Source organism: Eublepharis macularius, chromosome 3 (genome assembly GCF_028583425.1).
Source record: "Eublepharis macularius isolate TG4126 chromosome 3, MPM_Emac_v1.0, whole genome shotgun sequence".
Classification (NCBI taxonomy): Eukaryota; Metazoa; Chordata; class Lepidosauria; order Squamata; family Eublepharidae; genus Eublepharis; species Eublepharis macularius.
The window spans coordinates 93,655,818-93,664,665 of NC_072792.1; positions in this window are offsets into that span (position 1 = coordinate 93,655,818).

The window sequence follows — 8,848 nt, forward strand, 5'->3', positions numbered from 1 at the left end:
AATAGGAAGCTTTGCATTTGCCTCTCTGGATTCCTTGGAGGAAGAGAGGGGTACAAACTTGATTAAGAAATAAACAAACATGCATTGAAAGACTGGAAAAAAATTTTTTCCTGCGCATTAATTGGTAACATGAACAAAAGAGCAAGTAACGTTTACTAGAGGACAATCTTATTTTGAATTGTTTTGAAAATATAGCCCATGTCAAAAATAAAGGAGTCTTTTCAATATATATCAAATCTAGTCACGCAGGAAATGTCTATGCGCATTGATTTTAAGCATTGATTCTATTTTGTGTTATTGCTAATTTCCAATTCTCTATTACATCATGAAATGGCAATTGTAAGATAGCTTTTTGAGAACTGACCATTTCCACAGTGAGCGATAGTGATTCCTTCAGCTTCCTTGGGGTACCACTCATCATTTGTATATATGACATCCAAGCTTTCAGAATTTTTAATAGAAGTGCTGTAAAGTAAATGGGCTGTATGCGATATCCACGGAGAGCAGCAAAATCCCCTTTCAAAACAATAGAGCTAACACTTGCAAGTAAGAAGGCAGCTGCATAAGGTGATATAACTGAAACCACATACAGGCTATTTTATTACCATAGTTACTGTGCCTTGCACTTTAGGCATATAGTGGGCCACAATAACCCTAATAGCAATAAAATGCTTTGGTGTAGCTCTGGACTTCTATCGGAAGCAATGCATTCTTGAGAGGTACATTATCATCTAAAATGCATATGATGAGAGGTACATCCTTGAGAGGTACATTACCATCTAAAAAGTCTACATAGGTCTATAATGTATAAAGTAAAATAACTAAAGAAAATAGTTGAGGCATCTTAAGTCCTGTACCTGTTCTCTTATCTCAGCTGTCACATTTTATAACAATAAAATATTTTCATTATGGAAACAATGTGGTTTCCATTTGTGAGAACAAAGCGTAGTCATTAGGACTGCAAAGTTGATACAGGATTCCATGTGAGTATCAAGGTAGATATTTGGGAAATAGCAATTGCGCTTGTGAGAGAGTGCCAAGAAATGGGAGAGTATTAATTTGAAACTGAGTGTAAGACACAAGATTTCCTTTCAGTTTGATCCAGGTATAATGAGTTAAACATGGGGACATTCCTATGCAGGAAAAGAGATACCGAGTGCTGGATCTATTGGTGGGTCTGGTTCATGAAAGCTCATGCCACAATAAATTCATTAGTCTTAGCCAGTGTGGTGTGGTGGTTACAATGTTGGACTAGGATTTAGGACAGCCAGGTTCAAATTCCTACTCTGCCGTAGAAGCACAGGTGAACTTGGGTCAGCCATACACTTTCAGCCTACCTTCCTTCAAAGGGTTGGTGTGAGGATAAGATGGAGGGGAGAAGCATGATGTAAAGCCTCTTTCAGCACAATCCTGGGGTGGGGGGCGGGCGGTGGCAGCAAAAGCGCACTGGAAGTTGACTAGAAATTATGCTGGTATATCTCAGACTTACTCCAGCATAACCCCCCTATGATGGCGCAGCGGCTTGGTACTGCTTGCTCAGGTCCTGTGCTGGTGTCTGGCCATGGCAGCTGGGTGCAGGTATAACTTGGGGGTAAGTCCCTGTGCCAACGGGTTGCTGGGGGGAGCTGGAAAGCAAATTAGCTCCCTCAGCCATTCTAGGCACCCCCAGCAGTGGTGGAAACTTATGCCACAAAAAATGATAGCATAGTCCATAGGAATCCATTGTGGAGGAGAAGTCGATTGCCTGTGCCAAGCCCCTCCCAAGCAGCTCAGTGGTGTATAGGATGCTGACTACAGTGGAGACCAATCTGCTCGCACCTCTGCGGTGGCTGAATCCCCCACAAAGCCTTGGGTCTCTGGGGCTCCTCTCCCACAAGGCCAGACCACTCTCTCTCTTGCTGTTTGCGGACGCAGGAATGGACTTCAAGAATCTTGCACTGGGGGTGGGATAACAGCCCCTGGAACAGTTTCTGTGGTCTAGAAGGCCATCATTCTACTCTGGAGGCCATCATCCCAGCACTCAAGGTCCACCCAACATTCTCCTTGGATCTTTTTGATGCTGTGTGATGTATTTCAATGGAGCTGCTGCAAATCAATGGGCATTCGTGGCTCCCATCATATCCAAGGGCCTTCCAACCTCTCTCATTGTTTCCAATGGACATTCCTGTCATTTGTTTCAGAACCCATCCACCCCTTGCCTCTAAGAAGTTGTCTCTCTGAGCCTTGGAGGGTGAAACTGAGTGCTGGGGAATGCTGATGCGACCCTTTCTGGGTCCCGCTGCCTTTCTGGTCTTACTTTTCAAGGAGAGGTGCATGTTTCTCAGAGTGGTGGTGGTGGTGTGGGGGGGGGGGCAGTTTGCAAGTGAGTAGTACTTCAGCTGCCAGCCTGGCCCTTGTCAGAAATAGGGGTTGGATGGGCGGGTACCCTGGCTGCACCTTCAATGTAACTCTTCCCCACAGGGCAAGGCTCCTCTCTAGACAGGTGCCTCTGATGGAGTGTGGCAAGCCCAATCAAGGGGGTATTTCTGCCCTGTGCACCCACTCTCTGCAGGGTGGGGGAGTAGCATTGGCAGCTTGTGACAGCAAACCCAACCTGGCCCACAGACTGGCTATACCTTTCCCTGCCACTCATGGTGCTATCAACTGCAGCTGCCTTGCTATTGGTGGATTCTGCCAGCGTTGCCAGGACAACTAGGGAGTATTTTCTCCTGGCCTTGCCTTGCTGGGCTTGGCCGCCAGTGTGGCTCTCCCGCGAAAGTCCATATGGAACAGATGAGCAGCACTGCAAGTATGAAGGCGTTCGGGGCTGTTGGCACGGTGGGCCTCAGGACTGCGCTGTTTGGGTCTCATTAAGGAGAAAGGTGGGGTATAAATTAAGTAAATAATTGTTTATTATTGCAGGATGACAGTGTTGCAGGGCATGACTTCTAAAGTGGCAAAGTGTTTGGTGCAAGAATTTTTTGGATATATTAAGTAATGTTTCTAGTTGTACAGAAGCTTAGAAGCCCTGATAAGTTTGGAAAAAGTACAGTTTTATAAAGTCTGAGAGACATTGCATTATATCGTAGTGAACATTACCTGCGTCCTGCCCCTACTTTTCCTAGAACCTTTATGTAACCAAACTGCAAAACAGTGAAAATAATAGGTTAACCCATTTATTTTAATGTTGCCTTATCTCAAAGAAATGTGTTCCTTCAGTACTGCAGAAATATTTACAGTGTGTTCAACATTTGTTTACACTCCTTAGCAGGCGCTCTTGGAAAAATCCCTGTCACCACATTATGAAGTGTGGGAGGAATAAATAAATATGTTACTGGATCTGAACTATTGCTGTTTGGATCATCATATTGTTTATTGTTGTAATCATGATATCTTTACTGCTAATTTTATTACGATTCTTCTTCATTAAGCTACTGCATCTTTTAATCCTGTGTTTTTTGAAAAAAAACTAGTCCGATTTTTATTGGCAGGGGGAGGGGGTTGGTACTATTTTAATGGTATATTTAAATACATTATGATCCCTACAGTGTGTTTAATTTGGTTTTAAACTGTTATCAAGGATAAAAAGTAAGCTAAAATAAGATGTGCTCTTTTAAAGTTCTCAATATGGTGATATGGTTAATGGGCAGAAGTATTGTAGCCATCTTGTTGCAATAAAAACCCACCAGTTTTTTCTCAAGGGTGAAAGGTATTATTTTGAATCAACTTCCTTCTTCATATACCAAACAGTCCCCAAGAGGACACCAGCTCTTATTATTTTATCTCAGGCCTTGTTTTTATAGGTGTTGTGTTAAAGCCACACAGCTGCTAGAAACATAAAAAAAATTCATGGTCATTCTTTAAAATTAAGCTTTACCCTTTATGACAATAGAGGAGCTAGTTAATGTGACTGCAGGGTATGCAACACAAGCAGGAAGCGGAAAAGCAGCTTTTAAAAATGTTCATGATTTTTAGCTGAACACCTGAGGTTTGCAACATTTAAGGTCGGCTGAAATGGCTGCTGCTGAAGGATAGAGGAGAGAACCATGTTCACACACACACACACACACACACACACGTGTGTGTGCACACATACAGTCAGTGGTGTGCGGAAAGGCATTATCAGAGTTGTGAAAGTGCCTTGGAGGGGTTTCTTTGTTGATTTTATCTTGCATCCTCCCTCCAACAAATCTTTTGTGAATAAAAGTACATGATTAATTCTTACAAAGTTTAGTACTAGTTCTGATGTTAATTTAACAGCATCTGCAGTAGTGGCATAAAAGCTGAAGGTGGTTGAAATCTGTGAATTTCTGGCAGCTGTTGATAATAATAACAATAATAACATTCAATTTATATACCGCCCTTGAGGACAACTTAACGCCCACTTAGAGTGGTTCACAAAGTATGTCATGATTATCTCCACAACAATAATCACCCTGTGAGGTGGGTGGGGCTGAGAGAGCTCCTAGAAGCTGTGACTGACCCAAGGTCACCCAGCTGGCTTCAAGTGGAGGAGTGGGGAAGCAAACCCAACTCTCCAGTTTAGAATCCCATGCTCTTAACCACTACACCAAACTGGCCCAATGAAATGCCCTAGGGTTTTTTTAAAAAAATCAACAGTGGAGGAGAGGACCAGAAAGTGTAATGGGATGGATGCAATATAAACACTCTAAGGATTGTTTCCTGGGCAAGATCATGTCTTTCAGTATGTCACTGCATCCTCCTTTTTAGCTTTCTACGCAATCAGTCTACTGTGCACTAAATATCTAATTGTTGCTTATTTGTTGTAGAGAAGCATGATGTCTTCCTTCAAGCAATCAAGAACTTTCAGAGAGAATGTATTTTCCTAGCAGTCAGACTGCAGTACATGCTTGAAAGGAAAATAATAATGCCGTCTGTCCCAGCCATACACCACCTTCAGAGAATTGTTCTGCAGTACAAATCTTCCAGTACACAGTCTTAAAAAATGGAGGGGGGCATGGAGACAACAGTGTGGTTTCCCCATATCACCAAGACTATCCCCTTGAAGGAATGTTAGTCCAGCCATCCAGGCTGTGCAGGCTGGGTATCGTGATATCTGCGTTAGAATCAAAACTTGTAGAACTATCTCACAAAGGATAAAATGTGATGGCAGAGATATACTTTGAACTTACAATGTGGATAAGCCCCTTGAGACCTTATATCTGATTCTTGTTCTCAAATGTGTACAATCAAGAAGATTATGACAACAAACATTAACAGAGACACACAAAAGTACTGATTATGATGATAGTGCTTCTTAATACAGCAGAGTCCTGATCTAATAAGACAACATCTGTTAAACTCATAAGGGAAGCCTCTGCAAATTGTATGTCAGCTGGATAGTGATTTTAATTATAAGACTGATGAGAGCAATTATACCACCCTTTATATTGAGGAAGCAGCTGTCAAAGAGGATAAGATGGCAGAAAGAGAGTTCTTTGTTCTTTGTTAACTATTTTTCTCTTATGCAATGCTGTGAAAAAATGTTTTTAAAATTTCCCCCCTCTAAAATAACAGTCTGATAAATGAGAGGGTTGCTTCAATTCTGGAGTTTTACAGAAGGCACATATGCAATTAAATTTGAGTAAATGAAATTTATATCCAAAAGTCCCTTTCCCAAATCTAAATGCTTGTGTTATAATCATCAATGTTGTTGTTATGAATGATTCAGTTAAAAGAAGTCAGTTACCTGTACTCAGTTATATCTTGGGCCAAGTGATTGTATGTCATGATACAAATATGAACCAAAATTTTTCTGTGTACGTATTTTAGCTTTTATTTTATATATACTTTACCATAATATATAGAGACACATGTGAAGAGTTCTGTCCATGTCACTAATGAATCAATAAACAATGCCATCAATAATACTGAGAAACCAGTTCAGAATTCATCATTGTGAAATCTCTAGAACTGGCTTTTTTTTAAAAGCACAAGCAAAGTTTTCACATAATAGTTTTCATATTATAGTATTGTAAAATATTATAGTATTGTAAAATTGTAAAATTTCAATGGACTTAGAATGGAGTAACTCACCTTAGGACTGTAAGAAAATGTTGAGTCATTTTATACTACGAACAGCAACAGAATGGAAATTACCAGTCTTTTGCTCACAGGATAACTGAAAATTACAGGAATCAGGTATTTTGAATGAATATATGTATCATGCATACTTAAAAATCTCTGACATTTTGAATGTACTCATGAAGCTTCATCACAAGCTTATTTTGTGAAACTTGCTGGAGACTTAAGAAATATGTACATAAATATGGGATTCCCCAACATGTTACTAAAGTATTTTATTGTCCAAACCTCAACAGAGTTATATCTTTCTAAGCCCACTGACTTCACTGTAGACGCAGACTTTATTCAAGATGCTTGTGTAGTATCATTCAGTAATATAAGAGTATAGGAACATAAAAAGAGCCCTGCTGGATGAGACCAATGGTCCATCTAGTTCAGCATCTTGTCTCGCACAGTGGCCAACCAGTTACTATGGAGGACCAACAGCAGGGCATAAAGGACAAAACTTTCCTCTGAATTTGCCTCCAGGTACTGGTATTCAGAGATTTACTGCTTCTGAAAGTGGAGGTTCCCTTCAGTTACTATGGCTAGTTGCCACTATCCTCCATGAAATTGTCTAATCCTCTTTTAAAGCTTTCTATGACTGTGGCCATCATTACATCCTCTAGCAGTGAATTCCACATATTAATCACTTGTGTAAAGAAGCATTTTCTTTTGTCTGTACTGAATCTACTGTCCATCAGTTTCATTGGATGTCCTCTAGTTCTGGTATTTTGGCAAAGGGAGAGAAAGTTCATTCTGTCTACCCTCCCTACCCTGTGCATAATTTTATAAAACTCTTACCATCCGCCCACTCCCTTAGTTGTCACTTTTCTAAACTGAAATATCCCAGAGTCTTCAGCCTTTCTTCATAGGAAAGGTGCTGCAAACTCCTCACCATCTTGGTTGCCCTCTTCTTTACTTTCTTCAGCTCTGCAATTTTGTTCTTGAGATACAGTGACCAGAACTGCACACAGTCTGCCAAACGAGGCCTCACCATAAAGCTATACAGGGGTGTTATAATATTGGCCATTTTATTCTCAATCCCTTCCCTAATAATCCCCAGCATAGTTTGCCTTTTTCACTGCTGCAGCACAGTGGGTTGACACTTTCATTGAGCTATCCACTCCTCTCAGTCCCAGCAAGTTCAGACCCCACTAGTATATACAATTACCTGATGAAGGGATCTTGACTCTCAAAAGCTCATACCCTGGAAACTTAGTTGGTCTTTATGCTACTGGACCCAAATCGTTCCTTTTCATCAATGGATATTTATAAGCCAGGTGTGGACTGTGAAGCAAAAACAGCCCTGGAAAGGCCCACCCCCCAATGGAGGGGGGAGGAGCAAAATCTGTCTCTTTAGTCTCAGCAGCTGCTCACCCACCTGCCCTGCATGGATCCTGACAACTGGTTTGCTTGTGGTGGTGGCTGCTTGCTTACTTGCTTAATTTCTTGTTCATCCACCCACATGGGCCACCTTGTGTGGGGCTTGGGCAGCCAGCTTGCTCATGACAGTGGCAGCTTTCCTGCCCACCCTGCACAGGGCCCAGGCAGCTGGCTCAGATGCTATGGCTCACCCACCTCACATGGGGCCCATGTAACTGGCCCACTTGCTATTGCAGCTGCTTGCTTACTCTGCATAATGTGAAGGCTGTTGGCTTACCACAGAGTGGCTGCAGTGGTCCCCCCCCCCCGGTGGTCAGCCCATCAAAACTTTCCCTGGTTGCCTTAATGGCCAATTTGCCCGTCTTAGAGTATCTCTGCCTCAGTGTTTTTTCTAAAATGTGGGAATGATGAGAAGACCACCCTACCTTGTATTGTAAGGATCACAGAGTAAACATATGTGAATGTATTGAACACCCTAAAATACTAACATTAATAACAACATTTGATTTATATACCACCCTTCAGGACAATGCCCACTCAGAGAGGTTTACAAAGTATGTTGTTATTATCCCCACAAAAATCACCCTGTGAGGTGGGTGGGACTGAGAGCTCTGGAAGAGCTGTGACTGACCCAAGGTCACTCAGCTGGCTTCAAGTACTATATTAATGCTAAGTATCATAATTGTCATTGTTAACTAGAGATGGGCACGAACAGCATTATGAACTGAAAAAACCCACAAACAGCCAGATTAGCTGTTCATGAACAAGCTGTTCGTGAGGGCCCATTCTAAACGAACAGGTGGTCATTGCAAGCCTCCTTCATTGCTGTTCATTGCTGTCATCAAGCCAGACAGTCTGGCACCTGCAATCAATTCCCATGGCAACTCAGGCAACAATTTTCTGAACTCTGTCTGAACTCCTGCTGTTGCCCTGGAAACCTCAATCGAAGCCCGATTTAGCCTGATAGGCAGGTCTTCCTTCCAAGTGTGGACTGGCGCTCCAAATTTGTTACAAGAGGAAAAGACCAGGGGTGGGGGGCTCCCAGCTCTGGCTTTCAGGGAGAGACAGCTGCTGTTAGAGAGACAGGGTGAGTGCATTGGAGCTTGAATTTTCTTTGTGTGTGGTGGGATAGGGATCTATCCCTTCAGGTTCCAGGGCTGCTGCCAGGCTCTGGGGCCAAGCTATTATTTATTATTGGAACCTTTCCTGCTGCCTGCTCAGGTATGGTTTCTAGGAGTGATGCAGTAGGGATCTTGATGGCTGGAGGAGAGCCTGCTGGCCCCCATGAACAATGAACAATGAACATGTTTGTGACAGGATCATGTTCGTCAGTGTTCGTTGCTCATGGATGGCAACGAACAATGAACACCATGTTCGGGGGGGTTTTCTGTTCATGCCC